This window comes from Gavialis gangeticus, unplaced genomic scaffold, assembly GCF_001723915.1.
Source record: "Gavialis gangeticus isolate Ggan-Ray unplaced genomic scaffold, GavGan_comp1, whole genome shotgun sequence".
Lineage (NCBI taxonomy): Eukaryota > Metazoa > Chordata > Crocodylia > Gavialidae > Gavialis > Gavialis gangeticus.
The window spans coordinates 20287539-20299587 of NW_017729000.1; the positions used below are offsets into that span (position 1 = coordinate 20287539).

At 46.2% G+C, this 12049-nt stretch overlaps 1 long non-coding RNA gene across 1 annotated transcript in view; it reads left to right on the plus strand.

Moving 5' to 3' along the window:
• Positions 1-4649: 4649 nt before the first annotated feature.
• The window catches only part of LOC109290018, a 19914-nt gene continuing 12514 nt past the window's right edge, over positions 4650-12049 (plus strand). Inside the window, exon 1 of the long non-coding RNA XR_002095489.1 lies at positions 4650-4826. This is a non-coding gene — a long non-coding RNA (uncharacterized LOC109290018). The remainder of the gene's footprint in view (positions 4827-12049) is intronic.

Genomic DNA, 12049 nt, shown 5'->3' on the forward strand with positions numbered 1-12049 from the left:
AGCTGGGGAAAGATTTCACTGTTTGCGCATGGTATAGTTGTGTGGTCAGCTTAAAGAAATCCTTAACAAAAGCCAAACCACAGCAGACTCATAAACAAAAACACCCACTTGACTCCGTCAAATGACTATTCAGAATGTAGTGTCAAAACCAGAGGGGAATTAGAGTTGACAGCATGTTGGCTTCTGCTGCAAACTGTTGGTTCCTTGTTAGCTGCCTCTAACATATTTTTTAAAACTTATTTTGTCTTATGCACATTTTGAGCTGTTAATGCTACCATGTTCACATAGATTATACAGTTTTCATCCTTAAGTAGGACTGCCAATGACTGTGAGTGATGGATTCTGAGTAGGTCACTCATCTACCTTGTGCCTGAGTTTCCCGGTCTGTAAAATGGGTGAATCAGAACCACCTTTCTCACAAGAGGAGATGTAAACATTAAACAGTGGCTTCTAAGATAACTTATGCATTGTCCTTTCTAAGGACAAATTATTGTTAACTTTTTTGAAAGGCAGGTTTCTCCACTTCTCTCTTCTGTTATCACTCAGGTCCATTCTTCTCATGGGGGTTGATGTTAGATGTTAGAAGAGCAAGTGAAATGGACTTATCATCTTCATCGCTAGATCTCTGCCATGTTGTTCCATAAAACTTGGCTGGTGTTACAGCAACAGATATCATTGCCAGGTTTGTTTCGTGTTAAGTGTGAGACATTCCAGCATTTCAATATCATGTCCCATTCTGAAATATTATGAAAAGTTGAAGTTTCAAACTCTCAGTGGAACTGAATTCTTGGAAATTTCCATTCAGATTGTTGAAAATTGTTGCAATGTCTACTGGGGGTGATTAGTTTGCAGCTCAGTTGGTAGTTGCAGCTCAGTAGGTATTTAGCATTGTAATTTTAAAATCAGGTGTCAAATTCCACCAAAATACCTTGCAACGCGGACAACACCTGAATGTGTGGTATGTGGCACCATAGATATGTCTACGGTGCCACATACGGCACAGCCATGCTCATCTGGACGCAGCCAGGGATTTTAAATAGGAATCCATCGTGTCCAAAATATTCTGCCCTGTTCTGCATTCTTTGCAACAGAGAAATTGTTCTTTTATTTTATTTTTCCATAGTCAAGAAGGGAGTCAAGAGTCAAGTGAAGGCATCTCCCAAGGGGTGCCTTGAGTCTAACAAGGGGCGCTTTGAGTCTAAAATGATTGAGACCCACTGCTGCAAGTAATGCAGTCGGACTATCTTCACAGCAGGATGGCTGCTGCGGATGGCTTGTTGCTGACATACTTGTAGAAACCCTTCTTGTAACCCTTCACACCCCTTGCTAGCTGCAACTCCAGCTGAGCTTTGAACTTCCTGACCTCATCCCTGCATGCCCGAGCAATACTCTTATACTCCTCCTTGAGTGTTTTTGCAAGTTTCCACTTCTTATAAGCTTTCTTTTTGTGATTAGGTTACTGAAGAGTTCCCTGCTAAGCCAAGTTGGTCTTCTGCCATACTTGCTAATCTGCCTGCACATCGGGATTGTTTGTTCCTGCACTCTCAGTAAGGCTTCTTTAAAATACAATCAGCTCTCGTGGGCCGGCTTCCCAGGGGATCCTGCCCATGAGTTCCCTGAGTGAGTCAAAGTCTGCTTCTATGAAGTCCAGGGCCCTTACTCTGCTGCTCTCCATCTTTCCTTTCCTCAGGATCCTGAACTCAATCACCTTGTGATCACTGCTGCCCAAGTTACCATCCCCACCAATTCTTCCCTGTTTGTGAGCATCAGGTCAAGAAGAGCACAGCCCCTGGTTGGCCACTCCAGCATTTGCACTGAAGTCTTGATGGGGCTAAAATCTAGGTCTGCAACGAATAAGTCTCCTTGTTAATTTGCCAGCAATTCAATCGCTGGGAAATAAATAAAGGAAATGTTATCTGATCACATGCGAAGCCAGACTATACTCACTTGACAACACTGTACCCATTGTGCCAAGAGAGATTAATCCTTTGTGCCTGTGTATTTCAGCAGCATAAATTTCAAGGTGGCATAAAGACAGAAGCCTGCTTTTCTCCTGTGTAGTTGTGCAGCCTGGCTCATTAACTAGATGTAAAATCACTGACAACAGCAGAGCAAAGCCATCTTGTGAAAGGAGGGAGAGTCAGCTCCAGCTTGGATTTAAAAATCTGCTATTCCCCAGTAAGCCATGAATTTATTAGGATTAATTCTAATTAGAAACATAAATGAATGGCTAATGATATGCATGGTACATTCAGGCAGCAGGCTGACCAGACCAACTCATTGCAGGGTGATCCGTAGATTTGAACTCGTTCTTTACTGAATAGAGTGACCGAGATCTTAAATGTCAACAAAACTATCGCTTCCTTTCAGTGAGTGCCTTGTGCTTTAAAAGCAATTTATGTTATCAAGGATACATAATAGGAGAAAGCAGTGTTCCTCTTTACCTGGGGTTGATTGAGGACAAAAACAGATTGCACAGTGCAATCCTTTGGGAAGGTGCTTTGGAAACTGCGTATAAAATGTAGGATGTTTGTGTTATTTACAGTTAAAGAATAGGATGGGGAGTCAGGACTCCTGGTGGGAAATCCTTACTCAGTTGAAGTCTATGGTGAAACTGCTGCTGACTTTACAAGTGTCAGGATTTCATCCTTAAGTAGGACTACCAATGACTGTGAGTGATGGGTTCTGAGTAGGTCACTCATCTACTTTGTGCCTGAGTTTCCCAGTCTGTAAAATGGGTGAATCAGAACCACCTTTCTCACAAGAGGAGATGTAAACATTAAACAGTGGCTTCTAAGATAACTTATGCATTGTCCTTTCTAAGGACAAATTATTGTTAACTTTTTTGAAAGGCAGGTTTCTCCACTTCTCTCTTCTGTTATCACTCATGTCCATTCTTCTCATGGGGGTTGATGTTAGATGTTTCAAGAGACAGAAAAAATGGTGCTGGGTTGTTGGCGGTGGCCGTGTTGGTCTAAGGACACAGGCAGGCAAGGTTCTTTGGGTAGATGTGATATCTTTTATTAGGCCAACTGAGTAGTTGGAAAAAAGTTCTTGGCAAGCTTTTTGGCACAATCACCCTTTTTCACACAAGTAAGAATCAGTCCTGCCCCAACAGGGGCTAGCTACACAATGATCCAAAACCCCAGTGGTTAGATCACCAAGCTCCAACACACACAGCATATTGTGTTGCCCCTCGTGTCACCGTTTACTGGCTTGTGCCCATGCTCTTATTATCTCTGTGATAACTCAGCTGAGGAGACTTTAAACCTAGGCTGTTCATTCAACACTGTGGGAACACTGCATTGTGCTATGAAGACCTTGGCTTTCAACAGCTGCTCTCTACCTTGCAGTGTGTCATGATGAACAAAACACCCAACTCGCCATTCACACGTATCTTTTTCAGATTAAACCATCTTTGAAAGTGGTAAGATTCCCTATGGCAGGCAGCTGAGAGAGTTATTATCCTCCCACCACTATTTCTACTCACTACTTCTCACGTCATAAACTTCTCTCTCTGAGTTCATCCAAGAGTTGTATTTTGCCAGTAGTTTCCCATAGGCCTGATTCATGATTGTGTGATTCCAGTTTTACACTTCATGTCAAAATGTAATGCTCAGATGAATTGCAAACCCTCAGAAAACGGGGCCTTGTCCATTACTATCCTCAGATAAGCACAGGGCTCTAAAAATATAAAATTTCTGAGTTTCAACTTTCCAAACCCCCCTTGTGACAGCATTATTTCCAGACTAAAATGCTTGTGATGTGAGGCCATTAGGACTGAGATTTAAATGACTCACTAGAACCTGAAGCATTAAAACAAAGCCTATTGTAGCAAGGAGGCTTGCCAGTTTGGGTCCAGGACCAAGTTTCAAAGTATTTCATTTTCTTTCCAAACCATGCAAGGGAATCATATATTTATGACTCCAGTTTTGTCTTCCATCTATCTGAAAGCAGAAAGAAAAGCAAAAACAAGAGGGATGTTTATATTTGTTGGCCAGAGAATGAACCTAAGTTTTGGCTGAAATTGCTTTTTGTTAAGAGAAGACACTGCAGGACGGAGCCATCACAGCTGAAATGAAAAATTTTTGCAGTTGTTATTTTAAGCTAAAGCAGAGATTTGGGGAGATTTACACATTAAGGAGAGCAGCAGAAAAGAGACAGAACAGATGAGATCCTTCTTTTAGAGTCTCAGATCTGACATATTAGCCCCTCGTCAGCTGAAAGTGCTTCAGAAGTTTCTCTAGCATGTTGTTTCAGGAATCAGGTGGCTCAGGGAACTGGGAATAATATATAGATGCTTTCAACTATAAATCACAGATTCAAATCTAATGTGTCAGTAGTGGCCAAAAGACATTACAGAAATTGTTTGTGCTGCTTCTTTTAGCTTCTTTTGTCTGAAGATCATGACATCCTTTTTATATGTTTTTGATGTAAGTCGCACAAGACACGTGTGTGTGGCAGGTAAATATTTTTATCCCTTTTCATCAGTGAAGGAACTGCTGTGTAGTAGGTTAGATTTTAAAGGATTTTAGCTTTCATTGAAATCAGTGAGAGTTAGGTACCTTAATACCTTTAAAAATGCAACCTAATGTGCCTAACAGATAATCAAAACATACCAAACTGCAAAGGCAAGGGGATTTATCCCCCATCAGCTGCTCTGCAGTATCTGTTTCATGTGTTTGCTCCTATCGTGCAGAGTGTATAAGCTCAACCGTGGAAACTGAGTCCTGTTTCATTCAGGATGAAGCTGCCCTGATTAGCTTCCACTTATTGTGCAGAAGGCGCAGGCAAAGAAACCTGTCCTGCAGAAGAGCTGATATGAGGTAAGTCCCCTTCACTTTTTTCTGTGGTATCATTTGTTTGCCTGTCCGTACCCAACTGATCAGCATAGGGTTACATGATGATGAGCAGGGATCTGGGTTTTCTGTTGCCTGTGGAAAAATGTGGAAAAATGAAGATTTTCCCTTTTAAAGCAGAAAAACCTGGATTTTCCCCTTTGACGTATGAAACTGAGGGTTTCCTCTTGCAGCCTGGTAGCCTGCAATGAGCTGCTTGGGGCTGGGTGGGAGTGCGGGGATGGCAATCGGAGGCAGGACCAGGGAGGTAAAGGGAAAAAAAAATATCTGGGGCGGCGGGGCAGGGGGTGCCATGTGCATGTACCCCCGATGACACAGGGGTGGTCCAGGTACACCAGAGCTTGGAACATAGTCCTGATGGCACAGGGCTGGTTTGGGCCTTCAGGGGCCAAGCTTTGGCAAGTCCAGACCAGCCCTGCACCACTGGGGAAGGGGCCAGGCTCCAGAAAGCCCTGTGCACCACCTGCCCCACACACCCATCCCCTGCCCCACACACCCACACGCGGGTCCTGCTGGCAGTGGTAGGGCTGGCAGTGCTAGGGTGGGGGGCAGAGTGGTCCCAGCTGTGGCCCCAGTCCTCCCCACACAGCCTGAGGAGAGCAGCAGCTCCTGCAGGCATGTCCCCAGCCTCCCATCACTCCACAGACCCTAGGAGCCTGCCTGCCCCGCTCCCTCTCCACATCCTACATGCTACAACTGCATGAAGTGTTAAAGCAAGTTTTGGAAATGGGCATTTAGAACTAGGTGACCTGAGACCTAAGTGGTTGTAAGAATAAGAATGAGTCCACTAACTGAGAAAGCAGTAGTATTTATTTACAGCTGTTTACCTCCATTTAACTCCATTCTCTGTTAATCAATCATATAGATTAAAGGAGCCAAAGAGAAAAAAAAAGCGCCATAGAAATTGCAAGTTCAGAGAAAATCCTGACGATTCGTGGTAGAGCAGTGAGGCGTGTCTTTGTGGCAGCAATGAGTATGTCATTTTTATCTTTATGTGTCTTCATGACAGCCAGTGGTTTTTACAGTTTAAAAAAATGTTACAGGCAGTTTTAATGAAGACTGAGCAGGTCACCTCAGTCTGACTGGTGGGGTAATGGGTGACTCCCATTTAACCAGTAACCCCAATCTAACCAGTGACACAAATCTAACTGGTGAGCCCAATGATTTTTTTGCAGCTTGGTTCCCATTGTGATTCAATAGGACAGGACCAATGATGGTTTGGTTCTGGCTCAGGTTCACGTCACAATACCAGTTCAAACCAGTTCTTAGGTTCTGATTCAATTCCAGTTCAGCTCCCAGCTAGATCAGAGTGCATTGGCACAGACACCCAGGGAAGCTGTGAACTCTCCAGTACTGGAGGCGTTCAGGAAGAAGATGGTTAGCCACTGGTTGGGGATATACCAATGCTCCTGCTGAGATTCAGCCCCCGAGGGTCCTGTTTACAGGGTCCTGCCTGTCTGGCCGAGAGTTAGACCAATGTTGCATTGAGAGGTCAGGAATGAATCTTCCCCTGATGAGATTGGTACAAATGGGGGGGGGGGGCAGGGTTGCCTTCCTTTGCAGCAGGGGCATGGGCTTGCATGGGATCTTGCAGCAGCTGCTGCTGAGGGGCTGCACCGGGCAGCCTGGCAGTCCTGTGTTACTCCTAGGTCCCCGACCCTGTGTCCCAAGACTCCAATATAGCTTGCTGCAATTTGCTGTAGGGTGTGCAGGGGCTGCAGGTTGGGAGTGAGGGGCACTGGCAGCACTGAGGGGCTGTGGTTTGGGAGTGAGGGGCAATGGCACGGGTAGGAGCAGGGGCAGGTACCAGCATGTCAGGGCTGCTCAGTGCTGCAAAGCAGAGGGTAGGTGGGGGGGACAGCTGCAGTTGGACCTGCATCCTGGTGTGTGGCAGGGGAGCTGCTTCTGGGAGGGAGTGAGTGGGGGGATAAGTAGGGGCTGTGGGTCAGGAGTGAGGGGCACCAGCAGGGTTGGAGGGACTGTGGCTTGGGGCTGAGGGGCACTGGCATATCAGGGCTGCTCAGTGTCACAAAGCAGCTGGGGGGTGGGGGGCAGTCGCAGCAGGACCCATGTTCTGGTGAGTGAAGGGGGCAGGAGGAGCTCTGATTTTCCATGATAAAAAAACCAAAATCAAACATCAGAATATTGAGGTATTTAGAGTTTATTTCATTATAATGATTGAAGCACTGGTAGTCTTCTGAATTGCTTTAACATTGTAAATATAGCAATAAAACATTGTGTTCAACTGATACCCCCATATATATATATATAATGGCATATATAATATATATATATATAATGGCATTTCATTTTAATTGCAGAAAAATGCAGATTTGGGGGTTTTAATCAGAGATTTTTGGATTTTTTAACAAAGAAAACCAGGGTCCTTGATAATGAAGTGACATGACTAGAACCCACCCCAGAGTTGTCACTAGCTGATTTCAGCCTTAATCACTAAACCGCACTTCCTGTTCCCGGTGGAATGAGCTGATCGTCTAGTCCAGCTCTTAGAGGACAGATGTGCATATTGTAGGAATCATTTGGGCATTTGGCCCCTTGCTTGCCAGTCTCACCAAAAGGGCCAAATATTTAAATCACTATGGAGACTCTCATGTACAAAGGTGGTCCCTTTAGAAGAGGTCAGAAGTACAACACTGTGGCAGGGCTCAGGCAGTGATGTGCCTGCTGGCCTTGCTTAGTGTATAAATTTCATCCTCAGGTACTATCCCTCTGGAACTTTTCACTCCAGTTAATTCACTTACAGTATCCCTTAGAGATTTAACAAGGGGTTGATTTTATCTTTGCGTGTCTTCAAGTGAGCCAGTGTTTTTTATAGTTTTTAAAAAAAATCGTTATGGGAAGTTTTAAAGAAGACTGAACCAATCACCTTTGCTAGCAAAGGTCTGCTTGGAAAGATAGGCACAAAGTGAGAGGCAGCAGATTAGAAGACCTGGAGGCATATCTGGAGGACATTGCAATACCAGAGCCACCGCTACTTCCAGCTCTTCCTTTGCTTCCGCCTGTGAGGAGTCTGTCCAGGCAGGACCACACACCATTGAGGCTTTCACCTAAGTCCTGGTTTGGTGCTGTGCAAACTGCGGCTTGCAGATTCCCTCCAGTGTCAGCCAGGTGGGGGAGTGCCTGCAATATGGGAGGCGGTGCCCCTCAGGGAGAAGGCAAGAGAGCTACAGGAGGAGGTAGAAAGGCTCTGAAGCATCCTCCGCCATGAGGATGTCATCGATTCCATGCTAGAGGAAATGTCTAGGACTGTGGAGGAAGGACTGCCAGAGGTGGTCCTAGAAAAGGAAGAAGCCATGGACTTCCAGGAAGCTGGAAGCTCATATCTTCTGGCAGCAAGAAGAAGTCGTCATCCCCATGTACAGTGGTTTGCCTGGAGAACAGATATGGAGCGCTAGCAACAGAGGAGAAGAAGAGCATGCCAGTGGTGGAAGAGGCCAGGCCAGGAATCCCCAAGGTGGGGAGGATCCGGACCACTGCCACGAAGAGGAAGTGATGGGTGGTGGTGGTTGGAGAATCCCCTTTGTGGGGAAGGGAGGTGTCCATCTCCTAGCCTGACCTGTTGTCCCGGGAGATCTGCTGCATGCCTGGAGCCTGGATCCAAGATGTCATGGAAGGGTTCCTGTGGCTTGTCCAGCCCTCTGACTACTGTCCTATGCTGCTTATCCATGTGGACACCAATGATAATGCGAGGGATGACCCTGAGCAGATCAAGAGTGGCTACAGGGCTCTGTGGGCAAGGGTGAAGGAGACAGGCGGTGTTTCCTCAATCCTTCTGGTCAAAGAGAAGGGCCCTGGCAGGAGCAGGCACATCCTACAGGTCAATGAATGGCTGCACAGGTGCTGTTGCAAGCAGGGATTCAGCTTCTTTGACCATGGGATGTTGTTCCACAAAGAAGAATTGCTGGAAAGAGACAGGATCCACCTGGTGAAGAGGGGGAAGAGCATATTTGCAGACAGGCTCACTAACCTGGTGAAGAAGGCTTTAAAATAAGTTCTCTGGAGGATGTAGAACAAAGCTCTGAGGCAAGTGGGGAAGCTGGGGACCAAGAGGAAGCACAAGCAGGAGGGGGCAACAAGGGAAGCCTTCTCATTGTTCCTGAGACAGCAGGGCAATTGGCTCCTTTCCTCTGATGTCTGTACACAAATGCACAGAGCCTGGAAAACAAGCAGGAAGCATTGGAAGTCCTCGGACAGTCAGGGAGTTATGGCATGATTGGAGTAACACAGACGTGGTGGGAACTCACATGACTGGAGCACTGTCATGGATGGGTACAAACTGTTCAGGAAGGACAGGCAGGGGAGAAGAGGAGGAAGAGTTGTGCTCTATGTAAAGAGCGGTTTGATTGTTCAGAGCTCCAGTATGAAACTGGACATGGGACTGTTGAAAGTTTCTGGATTCAGGTTAGAGGGGAGAGCAACAAGGGTGATGTTGTGGTGGGTGGGTGCTCTAGACCACCAGAACAGGAGGATGAGGTAGATGAGGCTTTCTTCAGACATCTAGCTGAAGTTTCCAGATCACAGGCCCTGGTTCTCATGGAGGACTTCAGTCACCCTGACATCTGCTGGGAGAGCAATACAGGAGTGCACAGAAAATCCTGGAAGTTTTTGGAGAGCGTTGGGGACAACTTCTTGGTGCAAGTGTTGGAGAGACCAATTGCGGGGCATGCTGTTCTTGACCTGCTGCTCACAAACCGGGAAGAATTGGTGGGGATGTAGATGGCAACTTGCACAGCAGTGACCATGAGATGATTGAGTTCAGGATCCTGAGGAAAGGAAGGATGGAGAGCAGCAGAGTATGGTCCCAGGACTTTAGAAAAGCAGACTTTTACTCAGGGAACTGATGGGTAGGATCCCCTGGGAGGCCAAAAAGGGGAGTCCAGGAAAGCTGGTTGTATTTTAAAGAAGCCTTACTGAGGATGTAGGAACAAAACATCCCGGTGTGCAGGAAGACTATCAAATATGGCAAGTGACCCGGTAGACTTAACAGAGAACTCTTCAGTGAGCTTAAACACAAAAGGAAGTTGAGAAGAAGTGAAAGCTTGGACAAACAACTAGGTAGGAGTTAAGAGCATTGCTTGGGCATGCAGGGATGAAGTCAGCAATTGGAGTTGCAGCTAGCAAGGCATGTGAAGGGTAACAAGAAGGGTTTCTACAAGTATGATAGTAACAAGAAGAAGGAAAGGGAAGTGTGGGTCCTTTACTGAATGGGGGAGGCAACCTAGTGACAGATGATGAGGAAAATGATGAAGTACTCAATGCCTTTTTCACCTCAGTCTTCACAGGCAAGGTCAGCTCCCAGACTACTGCGCCTGGCAGCACAGTTTGGGGAGGAGGTGAGTAGCCCTCAGTGATGAAAACAGGTTAGGGACTATTTAGAAAAGCTGGATGCGTACAAGTCCATGGAGCTGGATGCAGTGTATCCCAGAGTGCTGAGGGAGTTGGCTCATGTGATTGCAGAGCCACTGGCCATTATCTGTGAAAACTCATGGCCATCAGGAGAGGTTCTGGATGATTAGAAAAGGGCAAATATAGTATCCATGTTTAAAGAAGGGAAGAAGGAGGATTCAGGGAACTACAGACCAGTCAACCTCACCTCAGTTACTGGAAAAATCATGGGGCAGGTCCTCAAGGAATCCATTTCTAAGCACTTGGAGGAGAAGGTGATCAGGAGCAGTCAGCGGGGATTCACCAAGGGCAAGTCATGCCTGACCAACCTGATTGCTTTCTATTATGAGATGACTGGCTCTGCGGATGCGGGGCAACCAGTAGATATGGTGTACCTTGATTTTAGCAAGTCTTTTGATACAGTCTCCCACAGCAGTCTAGCAGGCAAGCTAAGGAAGTATGGGCTGGATAAATGGAGTGTAAGGTGGATAGAAAACTGGTTGGAGCATTGGGCTCAGAGGGTAGTAATCAATGGCTTGAAGTCTAGTTGGCAGCCGGTATCAAGTGGAGTGCCCTGGGGTCGGTCCTGGAGCAGGTTTTGTTTAATATCTTCATCAGTGACCTGGAAGATGGCACAGAGTGCACCCTCAGCAAGTCTGAAGATGATGCCAAGCTGTGGGGAGTAGTGGATATGCTGGAGGGTAGGGCTAGGATTCAGAGTGACCTAGACAAATTGGAGGATTGGGCCAAAAGAAATCTCATGAGTTTCAACAAGGACAAGTGCAAAGTCCTGCACTTAGGACAGAACAATCCCATGTACTGGTACAGGCTGGGGGCTGACTGGCTGGGCAGCAGCTCTGCTAAAGGGACTTGGGGGTTACAGTGAACAATAAGCTGAAGATGAGCCAGCAGTTTGCCCGTGTTGCCATAGAAGGATAACAGCATACTGAACTGCATTAATAGGAGCATTGCCAGCAGATTAAGGGAAGTGATTATTCTGCTCTGTTATGCACAGGTGAGGCCACATCTGGAGTCCTGTGTCCAATTTTGGGGCCCCCACTACAGAAAAGATGTGGATAAGCTGGACAGAATACAGCGGAGAGGAATGGAAATGGTTCAGGGACTGGGGCACATGACTTTTGAGGAGAGGCTGAGGGAAGTAGGCTTATTTAGTTTGGAGAAGAGGAGACTGAGGGGATTTAATAGCAGCAACTACCTGCAGGGCGGTTCCGAAGAGGATGGAGCTGGACTGTTCTCAGTGGTGGCAAATGACAGAACAAGGAGCAGTAGTTTCAAGTTGCAGCAAGGTAGGTTTAGTTTGGATATTAGGAAAAAAATTCTCGCGAGGAGGGTGAACCACAGAAACAAGTTACCTAGAGAGATGGTGGAGTTTTTAAGGCCCAGTTTGACAAAGCCTTGGCTGGGATGATCTAGTTGGGGCTGGTCCTGCTTTGAGCAGGGGGTTGGACTAGGTGGCCTCCTGAGGTCCCTTCCAACCCTCATTTTCTATGATTTTATGATTAAGAGAAAGAACAATACTGGCAAATCTCAGAGGACTTTGAAACAGCATGACTAAATCATTTACTATTGTGGTTGTAACTATTTTTTCAATTTTCTAAGTGTATTCCTTATGTGCCTCTCAGAAAACATGTAAAGAGATGTGTGTAGGGTAGGAATTCACCTATGTCAGATACCGTCCTAGGTCTTGCATTTGCTAACAAATGCAGAGAAGAAAGAGACCTGGGGGTCATTGTTGACCACAAGATGAACATGAGCCTGCAATG